Source organism: Dermacentor silvarum, chromosome 4 (assembly GCF_013339745.2).
Source record: "Dermacentor silvarum isolate Dsil-2018 chromosome 4, BIME_Dsil_1.4, whole genome shotgun sequence".
Classification (NCBI taxonomy): Eukaryota; Metazoa; Arthropoda; class Arachnida; order Ixodida; family Ixodidae; genus Dermacentor; species Dermacentor silvarum.
This window is the reverse complement of record NC_051157.2, coordinates 180285480-180301778: the sequence shown is the minus strand read 5'-3', so window position 1 is coordinate 180301778 and position 16299 is coordinate 180285480.

The following is a 16299-nucleotide window of genomic DNA, read 5'->3' as shown; positions in this document are numbered from 1 at the left end:
GTAAAAACGCAGCTTCTGCACTTCGTCGAATGCGTTTCTTCCTATCGTACAGTTTACCGTTCTTTCAGTATGAACCAACTAGCCCGATATATGTTATCGCTGTAGGTGGATACCGATTTCGCATGGTATCGCTAATTTGGACTATAGGGAGAACGCGAGCGAGCGTGAAACACACGTAAACTGCCCGTTTGCACGAGCTCAAGGCTGTGGCGAGGCGTCTGCAGTGAAGCGCGATGGAACGGCGCCGCATCTGGCGGCTGCCGAAGGAGAGAGTTTTACGACTGAAGCTAGTCCAGTAACGTTGGCTCGCGCAGCCAGGCACCCGCGCAGTGATTCCACTCCTGCGCCAACTGCGCCAAAGTGCGCCCATTGGGACACTGCGCCATCCTGATACAATCGACGAAAATTGCACCTAACTGCGCCAAAACAGTCTCGGATTTGACGGCGTCTATCGCCAATTGCACCACCGGGGAATTAAAACGTTCAACGTGACAATAGGGCAAGCCTTAGTTGCAACCTTAGCTGCAAACAGGAGACGAGAAAGCTCTAGCGCGTACGTCCCAATTATGGTCACTGGAACCTAGAAAGTACCGCAGCCTTTTTCTCTTAGCCGCCGCGCCGCCGATTGGTCAGTTGCCGTCAGGGGATCACTTTCCACTGTAGATGGCGCATCTAAGCCACGTCGGAGGAGATAAGCAGACAGACATCGCTCGCACACGCCACGCGTACGAGTCATCAACGAGGTCAGATTTTGCATTTTGTATAATTTAGTGTATATGTAACTTTCGTAGACTTAAAACAAAACGAAGGGAAATGCCCGGGTGCTGCACGTTCGGGTGCAGCAACCGCCGGGAGTCCGGGAAAGCGCTTTTCGCGGTACCAGTTAAGCGGAAAGAGCGACAGCAAGCGCCGTGCTATCTCTGGCTGCACCGGATAAAGAGTGACAAGTTCACTTCCACTTGGTGAACTTGTTGATGTCGCAAAGCTGAGAAGCTCCTTGCGATATATAATCAAACTCCCTAAATGCCATAATGTGATGGAAAAGCTTCTTCTCGCATTTGCTTTGAAGACTGTGGTTTGCCTTGAGTAAACAAAGCGAGCAGATGCTCAGAAATATGCAGAACCGAGCAAAATGTGGCTCGAAGAGCGACGGAATACGGGCGGCTGTGTCAAAAATAACAAAGTGTAGTGAGAAAACCACTGCAATAAAGATCGATCGACCTGTCAATGTTGAAAATGAAAATATAGATTTTCTCGTGTGTTGTTTAAAACAACACGAACATGACCTGGTTAATTCTGTTTTAGCATCCCTTGTTGTGCAGTCAGGGACCGTTTATTTTCGTAGAAATAGATCTGTATGAAACATTTCGTGCGCGGTTAAATCAGTAGCCACGTTAGAAAGCGATAATATCCACGCGTATAAACGATTTTGTGGCAGCGCTTGATACCCAGTCATCTGAAAAAAAAAAATCTTGTGTGACACACGAGCATCGGGATCGCTTTGCATTTAGAACGGGGAGCGCACAGTTGAATGCTTCACTTTCCGAGTGCAGTAGCCGACCGATTTTCCGAACTTAGCGGGGACTGAAAAATCGAGCAGTCCGAAAAACCGACCAGTCCGAAAAACTCGCCCCCCCCCCCCCCGCCCCAAGAGAAAAAAATTATGAGGCTTAGAGCGGCTTAAGAAAAATGTCGCACTTTTGCCCAAAAGGCGGAGCATTGATTGCGATAGCCAATTAATAGACAGCGATACAATCGAAGTAAGGATGTTAGTTTTATCGGCTGTATAAAGTTGTAAATATGCGGTTACTAACTAAATAAGCACGGTGTCACGCGCGCACAGGTTGCATGAACACATCTCGCTCGATGACCGCGGGCATATTGACCTTCGCGCTGTCTATTCTCTCGCTTCAACGGGAACGTCGGAAAAAAAAAAACGGCGCATACGAAGCTAGTGGCACTCAGCGCACGCCCTTTGTACCCATCGCAGATCATGGGCGCACACTTCGGCCACATAGCAGATCGCTTTCAAAATACGGTGCCTGCGCGGCAGCTACGTCGGCAGCCACAAGAGCAGAATGCAACTCCCCACCGTCTCCGCTGCCTTCTCCCCGTGCCCCGCGAGCGAACGAAGTCCGCGCGCGCCTCCGGCCGCCTTCCTCTCTCGCGTGCGTGAGAATAAATTGCGGTAGCTGGCTGACCCACAGAACACCCATACAGGCTGACCCTTGCAAGCTTTCACCCGCACACAGCGTACGGACCGAAAAAAAAAAAAAGAAAAAAGAAAAGCAAGTGCAGCTTTTTAGAACGTTTTCTCGGCCAAGGAAGAGCGAGCATGGCCTCGGAGACGAGGGGATAGCGTGCCGCGCGAGAGAGAGGTCATCGGAGAAGTGCGATAGTGCGCTGCTGCTTGTGCACAGCTACCGCGCGGTGGTGAGAAACACCAGTGCTGCTCGACGGTGTATTCGACGTGGGGAGACTGGAGTTTTGAACTGCCGCGGCGAGCGAGTGCTGAAAGTCGCGGAAAGCGATGTACTCAGCGCGCAATGGTCGGGTATTTCTTGGTTTTGGAGACTAATCTAGTGCGTTCTGTCCATTGGCAGGCCAATTTCACGTTAAAACGAGATATCTGAATCTCTATGGGTATTTGAAGGGGAATTTCATTCACTTCATTATATCCAATATTTTGTGATACCACGTTTTTTAATAACTAGGTCCGAGTGTATACGTATATTAAAGTCGTCGCTCCGAATCGGGCATACAAACCCATGCATATTGAGCGTCTTCCGCATGTTCGTCAAAGAGCAAGGATACCGGTGTCTTGTTTTCACCCGGCGCGTTGGCCAAGTAGTGCGTTTGCTGCGCCAAGTCCGCCCCATCGTCGTAGACTAGCGTATGAGCCACAGCGTTCATAGCCGCGGCACACTGCCCAGCAGCGTCAGGATCCTGCGAGATCTCTCCTGCTCTCGGCAGCTCATAACCGCATATCTAATGCGGGTATGCGCCACACGTGATTTTATTATAGTTAATCGTGACGTAACTGACGAGCATGTGATGTTATTGATGCCATGACCTATCAGTCATGTTAGTTATCTCTTTGACACTGGCGGGAAGCCGCCATGCACATGGAGCCGAAAATGTACACGCGGTCGGTCTACGGTCACGATCTGTGCATGCTCGGCACGCCATCTAACGGCACGAGCGCAAATGGAGGGGCGCCAACGAGCCAGCTGTGGACGACTACGACGACGCTCGAGCCAATGCTGATGATGGTAGTTTTTTAATTCCGAAGCATTTCTTGGCGAACATTAGCTACCTTGCAGTGGCGTAGCCAAGGGGGGGGTTGGGGGGGTTCAAACCCCCCCCCCCCACTAACCCACCCTTTTCTCTCGTCGCTTCGCGCTGACATATTTCAAGAAACCGGTGCTACTTTCACACTTGCATTCCTGGGCGCTTCCGTTTGGGTTGGTAATTTACAGCGAATCATGTCTGCATATGGAAAAAAACTGTCACGGTGTTTGTCAAGGCCTTGACACTCTGTGAGGTTCTGGGCGCGAATGTGGCGGCCGCATTCTGAAACAACAAATGCGCAACAAATGCGCAACAAATGAAGCAACAAATGCGGCAGCCGCATTTTAGATGAAGGCGAAAATGCTCGAGGCCCGTTTACTTAGATTTAGGTGCACGTTAAAGTCCCCAGGTGGTCGAAATTTCCGGTATACATTTCCGCCGCTTCCCTTCAGGTGCCGGTTAGGCCGCGTTCGCGTAGGAACTTGGTCTCGAAGCTGTCGGAAGCGGCAAAATTTTGCAAAAATCCGCCCGCCTAGGCGGCAAAACAGGCAGAAAAACAGGCGGCCAGCCAAATTGGTCTCGGACCGATTTTTTCGCCATGGCGAAGCGGAAACGCGGCGGAAAGTCGTTCTGCTTGACCGGAAGTTTACATGCTACACTAGCATGTAAACTTCCGGTCGTAACATTGAACATGGCACCAAAAGTGTAGGCTGTAATGCTGATCGACGCGATCAAGAACCACCCCTTGCTCTACGACAAGAGTGGCACTCAAACGTACTGTCAGCAATACTCGCGATAGTATTCAACGTCGCGCGACAGGAGGTGCGGCAACGAAGCCTTGGCGTGACCCAACTTCTTACACTTTTGCAAAGCCAGGCGAACCCACCATTGCCGTTTCCGAGGTTTTCTTGTCTTCCGTTTATTCATTGTCCATTTCTAGAAAACAAGTAGGTAGAAGTATAAAAGCCATTTTTTCTTCCACTTCCATGGAAGACAATAGTTAGGCAGATTCCTCGTTGGCGCTCCATAATTCTCCTCGCACGTGCACGGTATGTTGCAGAAGTCGCGGGGTGCTTTTCTCGTCGCGACGATAGATTGGGAGCGTAGGTCTCACGTAGGACGCGCAGGCTTCGGCGAGCCTCAACACAAGGGCCAGCCCGGGTTTTAGCTTTGGTGTTCCCGTTGCCACTTTCGTGTCCTGGAGGCGCCGAAAATAATACGAAATGATGAAATGTTATTACAACTTGTAAATAAAAGCTATTAAAGAAATATAATCACGCCTATAGGCAGCAACCTGTGACACAGCGCTACCGCGCCCGTGTGAGGAGAATTACAGAACGCCAACGAGGAACTTACCGAAGGTCGCAGATGACACGCGAAATATCGCAACATGATCACTTTTGATGACGGGTGGGCCAGTGAATGAACATACCGCTCGAAATAATGCGATAATGAGCGCCACCACGCCGACAAACGTACGCAGACTAGATGGATGTGGACGAAAGCGGCAGCGCGGCCGCGGTGGTAGCAAAACAAATGTGAACTTGGACATGCGCGGAAAAGACTTTCCGGCCGCTTTGGCCTCTCTACCCGCTTGCCGCTTCCCAAATGTGAACGTAGCCATAGTCTGCAGCGCAAAACGTCTCTCGTTTGCGATTGCGCCCCTACGGAAGGCTGGTAGTTACTGTTGTGTTGCTGAATCCCAAACCAGCAATTACGAAAGGCTGGTAGTTGCTGTTGTGTTGTGGAATCCCAAACCAGCAATGTGCACACGAAAGGGTTGATGCCAGCAGTGAAATTCCACCGACTCGCAACAGAATGCACGACACAGACAGCCGACAAGCATAGATTACTGCTCTGCGCAGTACAGCGTAAGTAAACTCTTGTGGCAGGCACTGACAGTTCTCGTCGGAGTTCACGCGTCCTGAGAAATTGATTATGTGCACTATGCACTGAACAAGACCGGAGTTCATTCCTGCATCACTAGTACACCAATCAGTCGAGATTCTGTGAGGTACAAGGCCACTTCCTGTTTGCACCGACCTAAGTGAAGCAGAAATGACTCGCACGTACTACTTAAAATGCGTACACATGCCATAACTATGCAGTGCGGTGAAATATTGTGTACAATTCTGAATCTGTTGACGTAAAGGCAAATGACGGCTGCACGCTCGCACACAGCGGAAGACACAGCGGCCCATGCACTTGCCGCAGGAAATGCAAAGCGACGAAAGCTTCGTCAAAAAAAGCATTACTCGTTTTTGCGCGTATTTAAGTTTTCTAGCGCAAAGACGCAGCGAACAAGCTATTGCTATGGGAGTAGGTATAGCCTGGTAACACGTGCATTTTCACATGTATAGCCGTCCTTGACCTGTGAAACGCACTTCGCCCCGACGAGGACGACGCCATCTACGCTTAACGGAAATTAGCAATTAATGATGTCTTCTCCGATCGGGCGGGTCGTCTCAGTGATGCGTTTTCGAAGACTGGTTCATTCAGTGGCGCGATGAGAGACGGTTGCTCCAAACGCCCACTGTACCTGTCGTACTTACTGTATTTTACTGAGCTTACATTACTTTGTACTTAATTTCTTCACAGGCACACAGTGCCACACACACACGCGAGGGGGGGGGGGTCCCATGTCTTTGATATGCATGCATAAAGTGTGCTTAAACTACCGATACTTATTATCGATCACGTCACGTAGTGGAAAGCAGACGCTTGCCCCCCCCCCGGTCGGGCCGATGAACCCCTCCCGAAAAAAATTTCTGGCTACGCCCCTGCTACCTTGACAGTATCTATCTGTCTAGCCGCCAACGTATTTGTGCTCTCATGGTCGTTTCGTTAACTTGGTACATGTATTTACCAAAATTGGCATACTATGACGAACATAAATGATATGTCATGACATGCGTGTCGTGTAGGTCATCAAACAGCCGTCTACGTCCTGGTGCTGTCATGGTCGTTTCGTTAACTTGGTAGGTAGGTACGAATTAAAATTGGCATAGTGTGATAGAGAGAGAAAAAGGTAAAGGAAAGACAGGGAGGTTAACCAGAGCTTATCTCCGGTTGGCTACCCTGTACCGGGGGAGGGGTAAAGGGGTGCGGAAGGAGAGAGAGAAAAAATAAGTAAAAATAAAGAATAAAAAAAAGGAAGAGAGAGAGAGAAACTTTAATGAATAAAATGAAACTTTAGGTCCCGTGGTTGGGGCCCCTAGTCCAGGGCTCCACTGGCACGAGCGGTTCGCTGGGCTTGGTCCAGGAGAGCCAGTTGGCTGTCCTGGTCCTCGTCCGCAAGCCGCGCCTCCCACTGCCTGTTAAAATCTTGTGGTTTTAGTAGTGTGGAGTTTATATGTTTTGGTCTGTTTGGGCATATCCACGTGATGTGCGGTAACGTTGGCGTCTCCCCACACCATGGGCATTCGTCAGTGTATCGTGCTTGGTGAATACGGCTAAGTGTATGTAGGTTTGGGTATGTGTGTGTTTGAAGTCGGCGCCAATTCCTCGCCTGTTGACTGTTTAACTTAGGATGAGGGCGTCCATATTGCCTCCGCTCCTGTCTTTGGTGTTCGAGGATGTCGCGCGGTGTAGAAGGAGGCTCGTCACTGGGTCGGTCCGCAGCTCGGATGCTTAGTACGCGAGCTAGCCGGTCCGCCCTTGTGTTGCCCTCCATGCCTTCGTGTGCGGGGCACCAAGTGAGGTTGTGGAATCCGGTAATTTGACTCCCTAGAATTTTTAGTACTAAGCGCGGCGCCGTCCCGGAGAGATACAGGCGGCAGGCGGTTAGTGAGTCCGTGAGTATGGCAGCAGATACGTCCCTATTCTCCGCGTCCCTAATTGCAAGTGCAATCGCTGCGGCTTCTGCTGTGCTGGTAGATTTTGCCTTGACCGATGCAGCTATCACACGATTTTGGTTCGTGGCTACCACCGTATACTTGTCCCTGTCCGTTTGACTCGCGTCTGTGTAGTACACGTCCGGTTGTCCTCTAAATCTCTGGTGCAAGGTTCTCGCTCGGGCCTTCCGGCGCCCTACATGATATCTCGGGCTCATATTCTTCGGAATTGGGGACACTATTATGTGCTGCCTGACTTCCTGGGTCATCTGCACTGTCTCTTCTGCACTGAACTGGGGGCGGAGGGCAAAGCCCAGTTTGGTTAATATGGCCCGACCCTGCGTTGATGCGCACAGCCGTTCCTTTTGCGCGATGAGGGTGGCCGTCGCATATTCCTCGAAGGTATTGTGGATTCCTAATTTGTCGAAACGTTCTGTACTGGTATTTTCTGGGAGTCCTAGAGCAGCTTTAAATGCCCGCCGGATGATCACTTCAAGCTGTTTGAGCTCCTGCTTGGTAATGCTTTGGAAGGGGAGTGCATACGTTATCCTACTGATGACAAAGGCGTGTACCAGTCGAATCGTTTCTTCTTCCGAGAAGCCCTCGCGGGTTCGCGTAACCCTACGGATCATTTTGGCTACGTTATGTGTAGTACCTTTGAGGAGGCGGAGCGTGTGCGCTACTCCGGCCGTTTGTTGGATCCATAATCCCAGGACGCGGAGTTTATCCACCTCTCTTACACGCCCCCCGTCCAAGAAAAGTTCGAAACTCGATTTTCTCGACGATTTTCTCGTCTCGCGTACTTCGTTCTTATACGAATAAATTCGGACTTCTCTGGGGCACATGTCATGCCGGCCCCTTGCGTGAAGGTTTCGACCTGTTGGATCGCCCACTGGAGAAGCTCCTGCTTATCCCCGTAGGATCCCCGATTTGCCCACAGCGTAATATCGTCAGCGTAAATGGCGCTCCCTAGGGCTTGCTTCGCATCCAACTCTAGTGCGAGTTTACGCATTCCCAGATTAAATAGGAGAGGGGAGAGTATGGACCCTTGTGGGGTTCCTCGATCGGGAACTACAAAGGGTTTCGACCTAGTTGAGCCCAGACCGATGGTGGCCGTGCGGTTTCTCAGAAAGCTGCGTACATACTGGTAAATGCGCGTCCCGCAACCTACTGCTTTTAGTCCTTCCAGTATTGCATCGTGGGAAATCGTATCAAATGCCTTTTTTACGTCGAGAGCAAGCACAATGCTGTCTTCGGAACCCCTTACCGGGTGCAGAACGTCCTGCTGAAGCATCAGAAAAACGTCCTGTGCCGACACATCTGGACGAAATCCGAACATGTTTGGGGGAAAAAGATTGTTGCTTTCTATGTAGCGCGATAACCGGGTCTGTATCACCTTTTCAAAGAGCTTTCCGGCACACGATGTTAGCGATATAGGTCGTAGGTTTCGAATATCTCGGGGCTTCCCCGGTTTTGGAATAAGGATGATTTTTGCTTCCCTCCATTCAGCAGGTAGTTCTCCCTGATCCACCCATACATTCTCGTTGAAGTATTCAGTTAACTGCTCTATGGTTTCGTCGCTCAAGTTTCGAATCATGGCGTTAGTAATCTGATCGGGCCCTGGCGCCGTGTTTCTTTTGAAGGACTGCGCCGCGGCATAAACCTCCGCCGTAGTTATCGGTGCGTCCAGATTGGGTTGTTCCGGCCCCGTATAGTTACCGCATCGGCTCGCCTCTTTGGAATTCGTACCTATATAAATATGCTTTAAGTAATCAATGAGTTCCTCGTCGTTGCCCTTGAATTCATTCTCCAGTAGCTTGAGTGTCATGTGCGCTGCCGTCTTGGTTCCCCCGGGATTCATCATGCTGCGGAGAATGTGCCATGTCTTTTTGGTACTGAGGGTCCCCCTAAAGGAATCGCAGAGCTGGCGCCAGTTACCGTCGCATAATTCCTGCGCGTACGTGTTCGCCTCCTGAGCTAACTGAGCAATGCGGATTTTAAGCTTCCTGTTTAACCTCTGCCTTTTCCATCTCTTGGTGAGGCTACGGCGGGCCTCCCATAAATGTAGCAGGTGCCTGTCCACTACCGGGGTGTCTCGCGTTGTGTCTACAACCTTCGTCACACCCGCCAGCGTGTTGAGAAGCTGCTGCGCCCAGATTCCGACGTTCGTTATCGGACCTGTGCTACCCTGGCGATCGCGATATTTCTTCCAATCTGTCAGTGTGGCCTGCCCAACCTTGCGTCTTATACGGGACGAGTTTACCGAAAGGCTGAGGATATAGTGGTCACTTCCAAGGTTGTCCCCTAGATTTGTCCACGTTATCTCATCCGCTTGGTTCGTAAAGGTTAAGTCCGGCGAGGTATCTTTCGAGACGCTATTACCGATTCTGGTGGGTTCATCAAGACGAGTTAACAGGGTTAAATCGTACCTCTCCGTCAAATCCAGCAAAAGTTTTCCTTTCGGAGAGTCTGCCGCGTATCCCCATTCGGAGTGTTGCGCATTGAAGTCCCCTAAAACCAAGACTCTGTCCCGCCTAGACGCTAAACGCATCGCTGCGGAAACCACATCCTCAAAGTCCGCCAGTCTGTCTCTGGGAGGGCTATATATGTTTACAATCACTGTTTTCGGCTTGCCGCGCTTATGTGGCCATATCGTGATTATTTGATGTTGTATAATCTCCCCATGAATGTATTCTACACTTAGCGCGACACCCTTTTTGGCGAAAGTGGCAACCTGTGGGTAATCGGGATGGGTGTACAAGTCGTACCCTTTAAGATTTCTCTTGTGCTTTCCTATTTCTTGCAAACAAATGATATCCGGAGGAATAGGCACCGACTCCATATATTGTATGAAATTAGCTTGTTTAGTACGAAACGTGCAGCAGTTCCACTGCCACACCTCAAGACTTTCTGCGATACGTGTTCCTAGTTTAGCCATGGATGGTACTATCGCTGTCAGTCGCATCCATACCCTTTGGTCCCCGCGTCGGCGCTCCCGGGCTTACGCTCGTGCGCTTGCGGAGTCCCGCGCGAACTGACGCAATAGAGTCATCGACATGTCTTTTGAGCGTGTGAATCTCAGCGAATAGTCTCTGCACATTTTGGGCTACCTGGTCTAGCGTCGTCGTCGGCGAGCTAGTTTCAGCCGGTGTGTCGCTGTGATCACCTGTCTGTTTGTGTCGGCCTGTGTGTGTGCATTTGTATTGTTGTGAGCAACCGATCTACGAAATGCCTCAAACTCGGCTCTGAGTTCCGCCAAGCTACTCTTGAGGGCACGGTTCTCCTCCACTATTTTAAGATATTCGTGGTTCTGTGTAATGGGCGTCGGCGCTTTTTTGGGAGAGTTTGGTTTGGCAGTGTGAGACGGCGACTTGTGCCCAGCTCACCTGATTATGTTGTGACTTGCTCTGTGCCAGCGGGCCCTGTGCGGCCTTGGCGCTGTCTTCCATCTGGATGGGATGTTGCTGCTGTTGGTTTCCCGGTCGCGACTGGGACCTTGGTCGTGGTTGCACTACAGGTTGCCCGGACCAGGTCCGCTCCCTCGACCTCGAACGGGAACAGCTGCGTCGATGTTCAGACCAGAGCCCTGGGTAGGCCTCTAGTTCAGAGTCCTCATCCTCGCTGGCAAACCACCGTGGTGTGCGCTTTGCTAGCGGAGTCTTCTTTGAAAGTCGCACAGGTTTAAGTCGTCTTCGGCAGCTGCGGTCACCCGTGGGGTGATCCTCCCCACAGGCAGCGCATTTCGGGCTGCACTCGTGTCCTTCCGGTTGGTCCTGTAACCCGCACACGCGGCACACAGACAAGTCCGGTTGTGGGCACACATCCGTTCGATGGCCTACGCTGCAGCAGGTTTTGCACACCTGAGTTGCGTTACGGTACGGATGGCAGGCCTTCTCTCCACTGTAAAAAAAAAGGAAGGAAAGAAAAAAATCTCACACACGCACACAAAACAGAACTGTTTCTGTGGGCACTGTCATGCAGTCTGCGAAGGCGTTCTCGTGTTGCATAGTGTGAACGTTCCATCCTATGTAACACAGTGCAGAGTCACAATTTGTCACCGAGTCCAGTGTCTTTCAAGTAACGCAGCAGTGCCTTCAGGGCGCCTTGCGCCGTTGTTTGTGTAGGCCAGTTTCCAAGGATGTTCTTTTCTGTTATTGGGCGTTTGTCCAGTTGATCTATCGTCGCTGAGAGAGCTGCTCACTGCGGGTTGAAACGAGGGCACTCGCAAAGAAGGTGTGCAATTAAGTGTATGACAAACATAAGTGATGACTGCGTGTCATGTAGGTCATGACAATGACCCGGCGCAAAAGATTAACACTCAAAAACCACTGGCATGGGTTCGGACGTGAACACTAAGTGAAGGAAACACTAAAGGATTGTGGTAGAAGTCATAGTAATGACTCAGCAAAATGAAAATGACTCGGCAAAAAAGATTAACACTCAAAAACCTAAGGAATGGGGTTGGATGTGGTACTAAGTGAAGGAAAAGGCTAATGTTGATGGTCGAAGTCATGGGCATGACTATGGCTCTAAGGTCTCTTAGGTGTAGCTAAAGGGACTCCTGAGGACTCGTGACATGAATGTCATGACATGCGTGTCATGTAGGTCATGAAAGAGCCGCCTACGTCTTGGTGCTCACATAGTCGTTTAGTCAACTTGGTAGGCACAGTGCTTCGCATAACATTGATTCCCACAGGGCGTGGGATCCGCCGGCTTTTTCTACACGCTGACACGATCCTGGGGAACCTAGCCCTTAAGAGGAAGCTTTACCTCGGGTACTCCTATCTAGATACATGTAAAAAAAAGAATTCGTTTTTATCGGCAAGCACAGCACCAAATTTGACGAGGTTTGTTGCATTTAAAAGAACTTAAAATCTAGTGACTGTTGGTTTCGAATTTTTAAATTTTTGATTTAGGTCGTCAATTGCTTAATGAAACATTTTGAAAAATCGCAAATTTTCGGAAAATGAAACTAAGTTTACAGCTCTGTAACTCCGCAATGAAAACTGATATCACAATTTTGTGAATTTCATCTAATAGTACATCTAAAGCAAACAAAATTGATATATTACACATGCACCTCAAAAAAAATTGTAATATGGAAATACAGCTTTTGCTGAACCCTTGTACACAACGTAACAAATTCACGTAAGATATAAAGTGACATGTCGAATTTGTCCACTTTGATTGATGTAATGGATGCCGTTTAGAGAACCGCAGTATCTGTTCTTGGTGAAGAGGTATTAATTTGTAAACTTCGTGCTTCTATTTTTTTTTCGAGTTTTTGAAAATTCTTTTAACAAAATTCAGGCCCTAAATTGTAATTACGCTTCCAACAGTCACTAGAATTTAACTTTCTCAAATGCAACGAATTTCATTGAAATCGGTGCAGGGGTTATCTTAGAAAACGGTTTCTACGTTTTACATGTATTTGAATAGGCTGCGTTGGAGTTGAGCCCGAGCTAAAGCTTCCTCTTAACAGCTTCGCTGTAAAAAAGCCGAATGTAACCAGACATTGCGAGCTACAGTTATTGTTTCAAATTAGTCCTAGGGAGGGTCTAAAATAGGTGTTTCTGGCGGGAGGCAATGTGTGTTCAACGAATTCGCTGTCTCAAGCTCCACTGAGACAGACGCTGCCACTAAAGGGGTCGGGCGCATGCGTGATGACTCATGAAGTTCGAATTCTCCGGTAAAGGTCAATTTTAGGATCGAAATAATGAATGTTTGGTCCCATAGAAATGCATAGTTGCTGGCCGGGAGCTTCGGCTAGGATCGAATTAATGGAAGTCTGCTGTACTTTGCGTGCTTATTGTTACGAGTCATATAATCACTAAGAGTGTTCAGATAAGTGCAGTGACAGAGGGGCCCCACTTTTATTTCAACGAAACTCTCGGCGTGATAAAATCGCTCCCTACGTTGTACCTCGTCAGCTTACATAAACTACACAAGATACACCCCTAAGCCTTTAGAGACATATACCCATGGTGCGGGTCAACACCAACCCTGTACCGCATAACATGGGAGTGCATATAACACAACATAGAACCTCACATACCAAATCCAAATAGAGATCAGTGGGAGGCACTGCTGGCCAGCTCAGACCTAGAGGACCAGATCCTCCTCGTCAGAAGGGTTAACAGGCTTGCGTAAGCCAGCGGAGCCCTGAAATAGGGGCCCCGACCATAGATAAGCATTACATGAGGCCAGCTCAGTAATTTGTTTTACAATAAAGTTTATTCACTCACTCACTCACTACGTACATTGGTGTCTTGTAAATACATTGGCTCCGAATGACTGGTTTGCAGGCCCTGTGTCTGGCTGCCATCTTTGTGACCATAGAGTTTCCTGCAATTATTACTATACTCCATCTCACAAGCTGGTTGCAGCACTGCCGAAGGTACGAGGCGTACACAGGCAATATCCTTGCGCCGCGGTATATAGTTCCAGGCGTAACTGGCTGATTATTGGCTACACTACAGAGTTTTATTTTTGTTCGTTACATGATACGGTAGAGCGATGCGCGACATGTTAGGACATTTGCGCATGCACGTCATATACCGAGAATTACTGGTGCAGTTACCCCCGGTAACCATAAAGCCACCCTAACCGTGGCAACATGGCAGCGCCCACACAGCGCCGACCACACGCTTCTATCCAAATTCGCGCGTGTTACTGGCTCTCCGCCCTTTCAGCAAGAAAGAAGCGGCAAAATCCATCAACGCTCAGTCTCATCTCAAGCTGAAGTCAAATCATTAGGTATGTTTACTAGTAATTATTGAGATCTGGTGCTTGTTTTCACGCTGCTAGGACTACAGATACGGCACCGAGCCGTAAAACTGGTTTGGTTTCTAGTTAGCAGATGGTGCCACAGCATTAGCATTGGTGATGCGTTCACGATGCGGAATGCCATAAAAGCTAAATTGTTCACAGCATCTTTAATTTACTACCTCGTTCTACCATGGTACGCAATGACGATAGTGAGCAAACGCCGAGCAGACTGTGGCGCAGCTGAACACTTGTAAGGGCATTCGCCCATACTATTTTATTTATTTATTTTATTATTATTTATTTTATTATACCTCAAGGGTCCCGTTAGGGACATTACATGAGGGGTTGGTACAGGGGATAGAACATAATTACAGTAAAGATTGGTGAATACAGGTCAAATGAATACAAATCAGTTAGCGAATACACGGCAGGAATAAATAAAATAATAATGATGCGCAGCAGTGTACACGATAATCCTATGGGTTAGCGTTGATGTGTGTGATTTCTTCGACGGCGGATTTGAATGCTGCATGGTCGGTGATCGTAGCGATATGGCCGGGAAGGCGATTCCAGTCACGTGCAGTACGAATAAAGAATGATTGATGAAATGTTGTGGTGTGGGCACGTGAAGGGATGACGGTGTTTGGATGGGTGTTGCGTGACATGGCGATGGACGGGAACGATGAGCTCGTTTTTAGGCGGCAAACAGTGAAAGATCTTGTGATAAGGATTTAGTCGAGAATTTCTGCGGCGATGAGCCAGGGCGGGTAGATAAATTTGCGATTTCAGCGCTGTGATACTAGAGTTGTAGGAATAATCACTCAAGATGAATCTAGTAGCTTGGTTCTGGACTGCTTCGAGTGTCTTAATTAGGTTTAATTGGAAAGGGTCATATACTGCACTGGCATACTCAAGTTTTGGATGGACGAGTGTGTTGTATGCTAAGAGCTTAACAGAGGAAGGTGCAAGGGAGAGATTGCGACGGATGTAGCCCAAGACACGGTTTGCAGAATTAGTAATTTGGTTAACATGGTTGGCCCATGTTAAGTCGTGGGAGATATTAACCCCGAGGTATTTCAACGAGTCGCTGAGACTTGCAGGACAGTTGTTAATGGTGTATTCAGGAGTTGAAAAGTTGCGACGACGGTGAAATGAAATTAGTATAGTTTTATTAACGTTGAGAGACATCAACCAAATTTTACACCACTCTTCTATATGATGAAGATCGTTCTGGAGGATAGAGATATGGAAGAGTCTGTTATAGGGGCAGTACAGAATACAATCATCGGCGAAGAGGCGCATTTTCGATGACACATGAAGGCGTAAGTCGTTAATATATAATTAAAACAGAAGTGGCCCGAGGACCGTGCCCTGGGGGACACCGGATAAGACTTGCATAAAAGAAGATTAATATGTATTTGCACAGACGAACTGATGACGGTCGGTTAAAAATGCGTGAATCCAATTAAGAACTGATTGGTGCAGATTTAATCGTGAGAGTTTGAGTAGTAAACGAGCATGAGGTACTTTATCGAACGCTTTTTCGAAATGAAGGCCAAATGCATGGACAGGTACATTACTATCAAGCGATGATTGAATGCCATGCAAGAATAGAGCGAGCTGTGTCTCGCAGGAATGGCCTTTACGGAAACCGTCTTGGTTAGGATGAAAAAAGTTGATGGACGATAGAAATTTCGCTACACTAGAGAAAATGACATGTTCTATTAATTTGAAGCAGACGCTTGTGATTGAAATAGGGCGATAGTTCTTGGGACAAGACTTAGTACCTTTTTTAAAAACTGGGATTACCTTGCCAATGCGCCAGTCAACCGGTATAGTACCCGTGTTAAGAGATTGCTGGAAAATTTTGGAGAGAATGAAGCTGGAATGATGCTTAGTGTTTTTTAGTTCTTTAGCATTGATTCCATCAATTCCGGTTGACGGTGAATTTTTTAGTGAATCAATTATTTTAACAATGCCAGGCGGGTCAAACGTAATGCTATTCATGTGGGCATCAGTGTATGGTAAGATGTCGGGCATATTGTCAGTGGATTCATTAGTAAAAACCGAAGAGAATGTCATGTTTAGGACATTAGCGACTTTGATTTCCGGTATAATACTGCCCATGTCATCACAAAGTGAAATGATGCTCTTCTGATAAGAGTTGATGGTTCGCCAGAAGTGTTTTGGATTGTTGTGTAACATCGAGGGTAGTGTAATGGAAAAGAAATTGCGTTTGGTGATAGTTGTAAGTGAGTTGTAATGCTTCGCTGCAGCATGATACTTTTGCCATGCTAATGAGGATCTCAAGGATGAACCCAAGGCCTTAGCTGAGTGGAATAGACGTTTTTTTTATTGTTTAATCTTTTCAAAGTGTTATTGAACCATGGAGAGTTTGCGCGCTCAG